We start from the raw sequence: 13631 nt of genomic DNA, 5'->3' as shown, positions 1-13631 counted from the left end.
AAATGCCTGGTTTCCACTGAGCACAAGAAAGTCCCATAGAAATTTTAACTAAAAATGATCTAGAGGCTTTACATGTATTACTTAGTGGGAATGGGGGATGGAAATATAATGTGGGTTTTTGTTTTTTTTTTAAGTTGATATATATACACAATATGGTAGGGAGTGGAGAAAAGAAGGACTTACCAGGTGGCTCAGTGGGTAAAGAATCTGCCTGCAACACAGGAAACGTGAGTTCAGTTTTTGGGTCAGGAAGATCCCCTAGAGGAGAGCATGGTAACCCACTCCAATATTCTTGCCTGGAGAATCCCATGGACAATAGGAGCCTGGTGGGCTGTAGTCCATAGGGTCACAAAGAGTCAGACAAGACCCAAGTGACTGAGCATGCACACGTGGGGAGAAAGAAGCCAAGCAAATGAACTAATTGATGTAGCAATATTATCATCATTACCAATGATCAGAATTTTACATTAATCAAAGCTTATATTTATAACAGAGTTTCAATAAATTCAATGCATTTTTTTTCAAGAGAATTATATTTTTGCTAATAAGTCAGTGCTTCTCCAAGCCTGCTTGGAGACCAACTAATATCAGATATATCTAGAGTTTAAGAATATAGACTTCTAGGTCCTCCTCTAAAACCTAATTAATCATAGTCATTGAAAATTGACCCAATTATCTTCATTTTCAAAAAGTATCCAAAATTTGGCCACTACGTTTGAGAAGCAATACTTTTACTTTTTTGACATAATATAAATACACATAGACATTATCTGAACAGATTTATGACAACCCTAAATCTCCTTTTCAAATCCAATACTTTTTATTCAAAGTGAAAAGAGAAGGTTACATAATAAATTAATAAGTAACACAAACTTGTCAATAAAGGAAATGGACACACACACATATGTATAGAAGACGCATTGCAATGAAAGGATTTCTGTTTTAGGTAAATGACTGCGAATGCCTTCAATCAGATATTAATTAATAAAGCAGCATTATACTTTGGAAAATAATTCAAGAAGTACCAGCAATTTTGTTTCTGCTGCTTCTTTTTTTCTTTTTTACATTTGATTCCTAAGTGGTCTCAGAACTAGCCATTTCATTTCCCTTGTTTCTGGATTGTACTTTTCAATGGCTAAGCTTAGACTAGACTTGAACCCAAATCTGACTACAAAGCTGGTGTTATTTCTATAAACTCTACAACTATGTGGTTACAAAATTCATGCACTTGCTACCTACTTTAGTTTTATAACCTAATATCATAAATACAAAGCAACTTTATATTTAAAGTATTTTTTGAGAGATTACTTCTTGTAGTGATTGTCGGTCATTTATTTCTCTGGTACAAATTGCCTTGAATAAAATGCTGCTGTGGTCAAAACAAAATCATTATTACTATCCACTGAAATAAAGACTGTGTTAAATAATTCTGCTCTAAATGGAAACACCCAATGTTGGTCTATGCACTCGAATCTGTATATAGAAGACAGTCATACATGGCTAACATCTCCTTTCCTCAGTGATGTTACTGCATCACAGCAAACATCTAAGTACACACAAGCTGCTTTTACTCTCAGGCGTTTTCTCAGTGTAGCCACGGTGTGGAGCTGCTGTGTAATGAGCCAGAGCCAGGCTCTCAGACAGTCTGCTGAGTCTAGTGAAACAGAACGGAGCAGGCAGACTGTGAGTAAGGCAGAAGCGCAGCACCTGAAAGCTGGCTTTATGTGTTGAATTGAAAAGATTTGTACTTTCAATGAAGAAAATGTTGTGCAGGTTCTACATGAGATGAAATGCACTAGCATAGGCTCCAACTATCGCTTGGAGAAGTCCAGGTTGTCAGTATAAAAATGCTGTTGCTGTAGAGTTTATTGGGCTTCCCTTGCGGTTCAGCTGGTAAAGAATCTGCCTGCAATGCTGAAGACCTGGGTTTGATCCCTGGGTTGGGAAGATCCCCTGGAGAAGGGAAAGGCTGCCCACTCCAGTATTCTGGCCTGGAGAATCCCATGGATGGAGGAGCCTGGCGGGCTACAGTCCATGGGGTCACAGAGTTGCACAGGACAGTATGCACACAAGTATCATTCCTTTTGTTTTCCAAGTGGGGAAATAGAAACTGAGAATCAACATTAAGTTCTGATTTGTCATGTTCTAAGCTTGCATTTCTTCCATTTTTGTTTCATATATTGTCCAATATCCCACAGGTTGCCATGTAGTTTGAGTTCCTGTTCTATACTTCCTTATTGCCCTGTTTCAGCATTCCTAGCCTATCCACCAGCAGAGAGAGGATGGCTTCCTTGATTTCTGTTAGCCCTGTACCACCACTGACTTAATTTTTAGAATAACGTAAACTCCAGGGGCAGAAATGGAGAAACAGGGGTTGGAAAATCAGAGGGCTCTTGCTTGTATTAGTTCTTCCCAGTTGCCAAGAGTATATTGGTATAAAATATCTTGACCTCTTTGGATTGCTTTTAGGAAATACACAGCTTAAATGAAGTCTACAGTCCTTGTTTCTCACATATGTTTTGCTTGTTAAAATTACACCTTGTGCAGTTTAAGACCAAAATATTACATAGCTGCTACATTTCTGTGATTTCAAGCAGAAATTCTAAAGTGAGACATTTCAAGCTATAGACATGTGCATTTGTTCTTTAAATCTGAAAAAAAAAAAAAACCTGATACTTATGACTTCTTAAAGTTCAGGCAGATCTGTTTTGATTATCTTACAATTACATTCTGAATATTGAAAGGAGTTTTTCGACATATAAGACAGGGTTTATGTGTATATGTTTATTTTTACAGTTTTTTAAAATTTTTTTGCTGGGTCCAAGAAGCCACTTTTTTTTTTTTCCTTTTGGATTACTTTGATGCACCTGTTATGATCCTGCTGAAAGCTCTCTCGCTTCTCCAGTGCTGTGAGAAGAGCTTTGTACCTTTGAAATTTTCATTAGCTTTTGACTGACTGCCAAGATTTCGGCTGCTATGGTACAGAGGCGGCCGCAGATTGGGCTGCCAAGTCTCAAACTCTTGTTTAGCATGACAGCAAGAACTTTCAGACCTCACTGAAGTAAAAAGCTTTCAAAGAACAGCATCATATTCTTTAGTAGGTGGTTGGTGCAAGATGATGCTAGTCCTGGGAGCACATAAGGTCAGGATCAGAAGGGTCCTCACACGTGTTTTTCATCTCTGGGATGGTAGAGTGGGGAGGAAGGGGAAGAATGAGGTTTGCCAAGTCTTGGATACAAAGCGGGGCATTTAGAAAAGGTGGCAGGCACTGATCCTATTCAAATTTCTTCCAGTAACTCCTCCTCGTGTGAAAGTAAGACATTTTGGATTAGAAATAACCTAATTAATTTAGAAATCGAGATCATTTAAAAACAAGTAGTGCATTTTTTGATACTCGGTTAATTTAGCATTTAAAATACCTGCTCCTGTCAAGAGTTAAATCCTATCAATTTTCAATTAGGTTTTGAAACCTTAACTGAAAGGTTTAATATAGTTTTCATGGACACCTATGGTGTTCTTGACATTCTATCACATACATGACTGTATTTATATGTTTCTCTTTATGTGTCTGTATAGATAGATCCATATCCATATCTACTAATCTCCCACTTACAGACTTTGTAAATTCAGTTTCAACAGAGTATATGGGACAAGGAGTCTGACACCATAATATTCAGTATTTTACTAATGTAATATTGGAATTTGTTCTAAAGTTCTTGTTGGAATGCAATTGTTTTTAATAGCTGGTGTCCTACTGTCACTTTATCAGTTGACAGAATGCCATTATATGTGAGGATGGCAAACACCTGGGGTCTGCTTCTTTCTATGTCAGCATTTGGAAGATTTCAAGAACATCGTAGACATGACTTGCATCCTTATTATCCTAATTGTCTTCAACACTAGTTTAAAAAGAACGGCAGAAATGAGTGTGCAATAGAATAACTAGAGAGGCTACCCATTCAAGGGAGAAAGCACAACAGCCCAGAGTTTGCATTGCTCTTGGTGGATCAGTGAGACAAAACGACGCGGCTCCTTATTCTCCTGTGTTCCTTTCTTTCCTTGAATTCTTCTAATACTCACATTTTTATGGTATCCTTTCCACACCAAAAAATGATGCAGAAGGAATCACAGGCCGTGTGCTGGCTCCAAAGGCACCTGAATCCTGGGACCCTGATGAAAATCTGGAGGCTGTGGTTCCTAAGTGAGCAGGATGTGAAGCGTCCTCCTGCTGTCATTCCCACCGGACTCTGCCTCCAGCAGCTCTCCTGCTCTCAGGGGACCAGAGTTCTCCCTTACCTCTGCCTTGATTTCTGGCTCTCTACTCAGGTTCCAGTGAGGTAGCAAAGATTATTATTATTATTTCACAAGTGAGAAGTGCTTTCTTTTTCTTAAAGCGAAGAATAGTTCAAATGAGATGCCCCCTTTCTCCTCCTCCTCTAGTTTCACTTCCTATACTTCTTCCTTCTTCTCTCATCCGACCCCTCCCTCTCACTTCCCCTGTTGCACAGGCATGTAGTGAAGTACTTGTTGGGCCAGGTCCTTCCTGGATTATATCAGGATAGCAAAGGTGGATAAACAACTGCCCCTTCCCTCCAGAAGCCTACCTCTACCTGGCCAGACTGTTACACAGTAAGTGCTCTGGACGTCAGACCGATCAGAGCGAGGGGGCAATAAGGGCTAAGTTAGCCAGAAAAGTGTAGAAAGAATGTTAGTCATTCGGTTGTGCCTGACTCTTTGTGACCCCATGGACTCTAGCCCACAGGCTCCTCTGTCCATGGAATATTCCAGGCAGGAATACTGGAATACTGCCATTCCCTTTGGGGATCTTCCCGACCCAGGGACTGAACCTGGGTCTCCTATATTGCAGGCAGTCTTGGTTGTCTGTCACTAGGGGAGCCCCGTTCTTAGCCAGAAAGGACTATATTTAATAAATATTTAATGATAACTTACAATGTGTAATTTATTTATGTTTGACTGTATTGTCTCCCACACTTAACCCTTCTGCTACTGTAAGTTCTTTGTGGGTAAGGACTGTTTGTTCAAACTTATGTGTCCTCTGCCTATGACACAAGCTGGGTACTGGGAAGTATTTGTTGAATTTCCATATGCAAGGAAAGCATCGATGAATGATGGGAGAATAGTAGGGAATGATGTTTCCTTTTAAGATATTTCTTCCTTCCCATGATAGGGAAGCTGTGACTAGACAGCGGGGATTGGAGGAGTATGAAAAGTATTTAGTTTAGTTTAGTTTCAGGCATGAAAAGATGCTGTCAATTGGGGTTACTCATTGAATGTTCCTATTCTCTCTAGAAAGGGTGAATTCACCCAGCGTTGAAATCAAGGGGAATGTAATTAACTGCTTAGTCATTTGTTTGCCTTCATCCCAGGAACCAGCTGCTTCCTGGATTGTACTTTATTACAATTTTTATTTATAGTGTATCTTTGCGGGAAAACATCCGGTGCAGCCCGGCCCAGCAGTTGGTGGGTAGTAATGCATATTTTAAAGCTACACGGAAGACACTTTCTGCGAGCTATCTTAGAAAAGTGGAGAATGCCACACCCTCTCACCATGTTTTGAAGCTGTGGGAGGATTTCCCCTGAGACATGACTGTGGTAGAAAGGAAATAAGGTTAGCCTTGAGGTCAGAGATCACAGATCTGAATCCTTTCCCTACCACACATGTCAACAGTGTGGCCTGAGGAAACTCGTTTGAATGTGGCTCAGTTAACACTTGCCTCACAAGGAGAGGGGGTGCGGCAATCAGAGAAAAGATGAAGTAAGGGTACTCAGCACTTATCTTTTTTTTTTTTTTCTCCTATGTCACTGGTGTAAAGATTTGTTGTTTTGAAAAATCAACGCACACAATTTAGGAATTAATTCAGTTCAAATTATTCTACCTGTGCTGATTTTGAATTTTATCTTGATTTTAAGCATTTTTAAGGAAGGTCCATATTGAACCTATTCCATTTTGTCTGGTAACTTATCTCAAAATGTTAATATTTGATAGCCTCGCTAGATACATTGTTGTATCTTTAGGCATACAGATGAAAATGCACAGTTACGCCTTTAGATGGCACCATTGCACCAGATGGAATAAAATCACAATGAAGTATGCGAGTTCTTTTCCAGAACAGTCAACCTGTTTAGTGTCAAGTGCGTGCTTAGGAAACCACAATGCCGATTTTTGGAATAGTAAAATGATGTGTAGGAAGATAATATTAATTTTGGGGGGGAAAAACAGTGAAAAATCAAATGCAACCTGATGGGTTCTATAGTAATTGTGTTCATTTTTTAAAAAGCATTTTAGAGGAGAAAAGAGATTGATAAAGGTCCAGATGAAAGGCTTTAAGTTATATTTTTTGGAAACATACAGAGGACCGCAAGTAATTGAACTTATAGTAATTAGTGTCAGTTGTAGGCCACACAAAATAAAATTCTGTAGCTACACTATTATTTCTATTTCCTATACTTTATGTGATAAAGAACTTCTTATGAATATATTTTTCAAAATTTTCTTTTGATTAGCTTCCTTTCTGGATTATGTAAGCAGTTTACTTATTTTTTTTAACAGATATGTGATTGAATTTATGTGTTGATAATCCTAGCCAGAGTATTAATATTTCATTTTTTACTTCTACTTTTGTGGCTTATGAATCATTGAGAGAAATTTCAACTGAAAGGGTGTTTGAGTAACTGAATTATTGGGGTATGCTATTGGAATAAGTTGTGCAGTCTTGTAGTAGAAATTAGTATCTGGGGGACACTGTTACCAACCACAACTGATGTATGACATAAGGAAATTGTTTATTTTTTATTATAAATTGCAGTTGTTGGAGCAAGATTTTAAGACAAGGCACATACTATTTTTTCCTGAGATCTGTAAGTTTTTTATTTGTTCACTATTGTGTCCTAGAATGTCCAGTGGGCCTGTATAGCCCAAATTCTGGGCCATATTCACTTTCAACAAATTACGGTGGGACAAATATTGCTTCAGATTTCATTGATACAAATAGCAGCTACACTCAATCTTTCTATTTGTTTTGAATAATGAAATTTATATATTGATGTTGTTAAAATTATCATAGTTTTACATAAACTTACATAAATGTGATCATAGCTACAATTATATAATAAGAATTATTTATATATATCCTTAAACATGACACATAGCATGAAACATACATGTGTAATTTAATGAGTTCATATGAAGTAAAATTCATGTAAATACCATCAAATCAGAATGTAGAATTTTGCTAATATTGTAGAAACATCTTTTTCAAGAAACATGGACCTCTTACCAGATTACAAACCCTCTCCATTTTCCCAGCTGTAACTAATATTCTTGACTTTACTGACAAGCATTCCTTTGCATTTTAAAATAAATATATTTTCATCTATATATGCAAATAACAAAGTTTTGTCTGTTTTTGAATAGTATCATACTGTGTGTATTTTTCTGTGTGTGTTCTGACATCTGATGCTCAAAATTATGTTTGTAAGTTCCATCTATTTTAATATGTACAGCTGCAGCATATTCACTTTAATTGTGAATATTTTATGACTGTAACAGTTTATTCATCTCTTCTGCTGATAAACATTTGGGTGTTTCCACGTCAAGACTATTAAGAACAATGCTGTCAAGGACTGTCTTTGTATATATTAATATATGTGTTATATATACACTGTTGGGGCTTCCCTGGTAGCTGAGTGGTAAAGTACTGGTCTAAGTCCCTTCAGTGTTGTCTGGCTCTTTGCGACCCTATGGAAAGTAGTCCACCAGGCGTCTCTGTCCATGGGATTATCCAGGCAAGAATACTGGAGTAGATTGCCATGCCCTCCCTCCCAACCTAGGGATTGACCCCACCTCTCTTACATCTGGGCTTCCCGTGGTGGTTCAGCTGGCAAAGAATCCTCTTGCAATGTGAGAGATGTGGGTTCGATCCATGGGTTGGGAAGATCTGCTGGAGAAGGGAGTGTCTACCCACTCCAGTATTCTGGCTTGGAGAATTTCATGGACTGTATAGTCCACGGGGTCACAAAGAGTGGGGCATGACTGAGCGACTTTCACTTCCACTTCTCTTAAATCTAATGCATTGGTGGGTGGGTTCTTTACCACTTGTGCCACCTGGGAAGCCAGTGGTAAATACCCACCTACTAATGCAGGAGGCCTGGGTTCGTCCTTGGGTTTTGAAGATCCCCTGGAGAAGGAAATGGCAACCCACTCCAGTATTCTTGCCTGGGAAATCCCATGGACAGAGGAGCTTTGGTGAGTTACAGGCCACCTGGTGCAAAAGATTCAGACATGACTTAGCCACTGAGCATTATATATACTGTTGCATAAGCATATGTATCTCTGCAGTATATTCAGAGGAGTGGAATTGCTGGATTATAAGTTTTTCATACTCTCAAATTTACTAGATAATTCCATGTGACATTTTAGTATGGTTGTCCCAATTTATCCTCTCGCTCTATGCAATGAGACTTCTTGTTGTCCACATCCTCACTAACATTTGTACTGTCAGACTTTAAAAGTTTTGTTCAGTCAGTTTGTAGTGGACTCTTGCTTGCTTTAATTTACATTTCCCTCATTACTAATGGCTTCTGGTTATTTGTATTCCCTCTCTGTGGTGTGCCCACTTTTCATCTAGGTTGTCTTGTCATTTTCTTAATTGTAGGAGTTCTTATGGTTATTATTGTTTTTGTTGTTTGTTTTTTTCTAGTCCTTCTTTAATTATGTTTAAAAAATCTCCCATACTGTGATTTTCATTTTCACTGTCTTAATGGTGAATTTTGATGCATAGGTATTCATGATTTTTGTACAGTAGAATTTATCTGTCATTTACTTTATGATTAGTGCTTTCTGATTTAGAAATTAGTCCTTACCCTGGGGTAATAAAGGTATTGCTTTCAAAAGTTTTTTCTCAAAATATTATGGATATGTATTTCACATAAAGGTGCACCTTGACATGAATTTTATACCCAGGGCCGTGTAAGTTCCATTTATTTTATTATTTGTTTAAATGGACTTTCACTTGGACTCCAAACAATTTTCTGCATAGTCTGTTTTCCTCCACCACCCTGTAGTGCTAAATATCTCATTTATCAGATAGCCATAAATGAATGGTCTGTTTCTGACCTTTATATCTTGTTTCCTTGGTCCAAGGGTCTGTCCTCCTGTGAATACCATAGTGTGCTAATTAGTAGATCTTTATAAGAAGTCTGTATATGTCTTCTTGAGCCTTGTTCTTCTTCAAGTGTTTGGATACTTGAAATTCCATATGTGTTTTAAAATCAGCTTGTCAAATTCTACCAAATTTATGGGGATTTTGAGTGTACTTACATTGCATTCACATATTTCAACTTTAAAGTAATGAATATGGTATATATCTTGGTTGGTTAACTCCTTTTAGTATCTTTAGTGTTTCTCAGTAAAATGTATAATTATATATTTGTAGTGCAAGACACATTTAATCCCCAAGCATCTAAATTGATATTAAGTGATGTTATTATAATGTATTAAAATTTTGTTTTCCTTACTGTTGCTGGTAAGTAGAAGTGTAACTTGTTTTCATGCCAGTTTTCTATCCAGCAACCTGGTAGAACTCCTTAATTAATTCTACGAATGTACCTGTAAGTTCTTTTGTGTATAATGGTATTACCAGTGAAACGGTCATTTTTCCTCTTCCTTTCCAATCTTTATGCATTTTATTTATTTTTCTTACCTTGCTGAATTGTCTAGAACTTCCTACAATGTTAGATAAAAAGTGGAAGTAACGATTCTTCTTGTCTTGATTCCAGAATCAGGATGCTAGTTATAGTTATTCATCCATGAATGTGAAATTTTCTGTAGATTTTGCATATCTAATGTCAAATAAAGTTATCTTCTATTCTTAGTTTGCTAAGAATTTTTGTAATGGATGAATATTGAATTTTATCAAGTGGATTTTCTTAATGTATTATTATGACCATATGATTTCTTCTAGTCTATCAATATGATTAACTACACTAATTAATACTAACTCATCTCCATTCTTAGACTAAATTCAACTTAGACATTACATATGTATACTACTGAAATCAATTTGTTAATATGTTTATGAGATTTTTGCCTTTGTGGCTTTGAGTGGGAACTGGCCTTAAGTTTTTAAATATGCAAAAAATATTGGAATTAGAAATCAAGATGTAATTTGTCATATACTCTCATTAGGAAATATTTTTCTTTAGTTGTGAAGTTCTCTATTTTTTCCTAGTAAACAAAAAGAGATTTTATGTGGACTTTTAATGTTATCTTGTAATTCTAAAGTTTATATAACTTGCCTCCCTAGCAATATTCATATAGTGTATTCAAGTGTGAAGTTTAATATTTTCTTCTCATCTCATCCACAACTTGTCTCTTTTCTACATGCATGATTTCAGAAGAAAGTGAAGCAAATTAAATTTCATCCTCCCCAACTCCTCCAAGAATAAAAAGTCAGTTATTCAGGTGCTATAAAGTAGCTGAAGTTATGACCGATTCCTTGTGATTGACTGTGACATGAGTGACTTCTAATGTTGGTATGTCTGGAGACTATACACTCGCTCTTCATTTGTGGTTTGAGAAAGACATTTATGAAATCCCAGTCCATGTTCTACCAATTCCATTATACTCAGAAGTGTGGACAGACATCCAGCAGAGAATTAATTTTTTCCCAAGAAAGTCTAAACGTACAAAACCAATATAAGAAATTTTTCCTCATAAGAATGTTAAAAATGTATTGGAGACAAATGATACCTATATAAAATATTTTTAATATGACATAAAGTGGTGTGTGATCTCTTTCTAAAACAGATTGTATAATAAATATTTCAGAGGTCAGAAAAGTGAAAAACTTGTTATAAGTGATAGATTTGAACTAGGGCTTGTTGGATTTGTTTGAGAAGATACAAAAAGACAGTAGAAGTAAGGGTTATAGTATAAACAGTATTTTTCTTACTTATTGTTAATTGTCCGAATCTTCAAAGAAAGTCTACTAGTAATAAATACATCAAGTAATTGATATTATCCCAGCCCTGTTCTAGCCATTACATATATTATCTCATTTATTCCTTGGAGCAGCCCTTTAAGATAGTGTTTGACTATCTTTATAGCACTTGAACTGAGGAACAGAGATCTCAGGAAAACTTGCCAAAGGCCATGCAAGTGCTGAGGAATACCAGACAGTTGACCTCAGGCATTCACCTCAAATACTGATGCTCTGAACTATCACAATATATTCCTGTTCAATGGTGATCACATAAAAGAGAAAAAAGTATTGTTAAGGGGAATGAAAATGATAATCACAAGTACCTCAAGCCCTTAATGTTCTCACACCCACTTTTATCAGAATTACTTGTTTCTCACCCTAAGACTAGGGAGACCTCTTTCTCTATAACAAGTTTTAGAAACTTCATGTTAGGATACATATATTCAATCAGAGATCTTTTCCAACTTCATATATTCTGTTTGTTAGGTTTTCTTAGAATTCCTAGCACTTACAAGCATCATAGTTAGTTATTTAAACAAGAAGAAAATTTCCTTAGTATTAGTTTCTGACATCTACCAAACCAATGTAGAGATTGGAGTCAGTATTTTAAGGAGATAATGGTATAAAAATAAGAAAAAATAATGTAACAAAACAACAAACTATGTGTTAGTTGAAGCAGCACTTAACACAAGTTATAAGTCACTGAGTTATCAAATAGTGAGAGCTAAGGAAATGTTTTCTATCACCCAACTCTTTTTCTGCATGTTGTCACAAACTTCATATGGTGTGCTGCAGTCTGCTAGACTGCCAGGACATGGAAGTGACCATCATGCAGAGATGCCAAAGATTAGAAAGGCACACTCGTCACAACCTTTGTTTGCATGTAAAAATCATTAAAAAATATGTCCTTTTTGTTTGTTTGATGCTTCACAAATATATTTTGTGATAACCAATCCTAAATTTGGGAACAATTTTAAAAGAGAGTGTAAAAAACAGATGACCCTCTTGGTAAAAGAATTGTTAAGTAATATCCTTAAATGTTAGAGGCAAAGCTGAGAATCAAACTCATTTCTTCTCATTTCTGTTCTGTGATGTAATCTTCTTTGTATCTTTTTTTACTTTTTGCAAGTTGAGATGGATGGTTCATTTTGCTCCTTAATCTTTTATTTAATCTCTTAAAAATTATGACTTAAGCTGTACAAAGTGTCATAAATTGAGTAAAACCATTTTTAGTATAAAAAGAATGAATGCTGAGTAGAATCCAGTATCATAATCACCCTTCATCTATTAACATTATATGTAACTGTCCCACACCCCCTTTATTGCTGTTTCATTTCTGTTGAATCAGTCCTTTCAGTATCTCCAGAACTAATGTTTACAATCTTACATATACTATCTAACATTTATTTTCCTATTCCTAAGACCATTTTTCTAATGACTGAACCACTTTGAAGTATCAATATGGTGGCCCTTCTGCAGTATTCTAATTGAGACCTTTCTTCAGAACTGTTGGAAACATGGGCTAGGACAGAATGCATTAGCTGGGTAAAACAGCAGTAAGTGATCATATGAGAGTTAATAAAATCAATGCAGTTAAAATCTTTAGAGAAAACGAGTAAGACTGTATAAGTCTAATTCACTTTCTCAACACCTAAAACAGTATAATATATGATTATGTGCTATGTAAAAGGTTTTTGAAGAACATAAAACTGCATTTTGGCACTGATCCAAGAAGATTGAAATAAATCGATACAGAGAAAGACAGCAGGATCAAGTTATAGTTGAATTACATTGGCATGAAATTTTGAAGAAGAAAATTAGGACAGTTAGTTGAAGGAAGTAGGAGAGAGACTGAAGAAAGGAAGTTCAGAATGCATTTAAAGAACAGACTATGTTTTAATTATTTTCATTTTCATAAGACTCAGTACTCACTACTCACTCACAGCACTCACTATAGTCCAAATTTGTAACATGGGGAAGTGAAATGTGTTAGGCAGACTAAGGTTCTAATAGTATCTGAGATAATGGTTTATGTTGATGGATAAATTAAGTATTCTAAATTTTAAATATTTTTATTTGTGAAAAGGAAATTTATATTTACTTTACAGTATGCTGTGAAAATAAAATATAATAATATATTTAAAAATTTCTATCTTGGTGTTAGGCATATAGTACAGCTCCAGTAAATTTTCATTCCCTTTCTTCTCACTTTGTACTTTATAGGGATTACTTATCCAGCTGTGATAGATCAAGTCTGATATACATATATCAGAAGACAGTTTTTTAAAAATTCTTTTGCAAGATTAAATTCTTGATATCTTAGAATAAAACTCTAATAGTTATTGTAAAATCTAATATCTATTTGGCACTTTCTATGTATATTAGATAGTCCACATGATATATCACATTTAATCCTCACAGCAATTTTATGTTATTAATATCATTTTCCTTTCATTGATTTTTTTTTATTACCTAAAGATATTAGGTGATAGTGAAGTGAAAGATAGTAGGTGATAAGGCAGGATTAAAAACCAAGTTTTTCTGATTCTCAAGCCTATGACCTTAACCACTAAGTTATACTGTTCAATTGGTACTCATCAAGGTGTTAACATTTTCAAATTATAGATT

At 35.8% G+C, this 13631-nt stretch overlaps 1 protein-coding gene and 1 long non-coding RNA gene across 2 annotated transcripts in view; both read left to right on the top strand.

Moving 5' to 3' along the window:
- GPC5 (glypican 5) overlaps positions 1 to 13631 on the top strand; it is a 1486194-nt gene that overhangs the window by 406229 nt on the left and 1066334 nt on the right. The gene's annotated exons all lie outside the window — the stretch shown is intronic.
- Positions 4442 to 13631, top strand: part of LOC139036331 (uncharacterized) — a 55955-nt gene continuing 46765 nt past the window's right edge. The window contains exon 1 of the long non-coding RNA XR_011489064.1: positions 4442 to 4629. This is a non-coding gene — a long non-coding RNA (uncharacterized lncRNA). The remainder of the gene's footprint in view (positions 4630 to 13631) is intronic.

This window comes from Odocoileus virginianus, chromosome 8 (genome assembly GCF_023699985.2).
Source record: "Odocoileus virginianus isolate 20LAN1187 ecotype Illinois chromosome 8, Ovbor_1.2, whole genome shotgun sequence".
NCBI classification, from domain to species: Eukaryota; Metazoa; Chordata; class Mammalia; order Artiodactyla; family Cervidae; genus Odocoileus; species Odocoileus virginianus.
The sequence above is the reverse complement of the archived record's forward strand: the minus strand, read 5'-3'. Positions and strand labels throughout refer to the sequence as shown.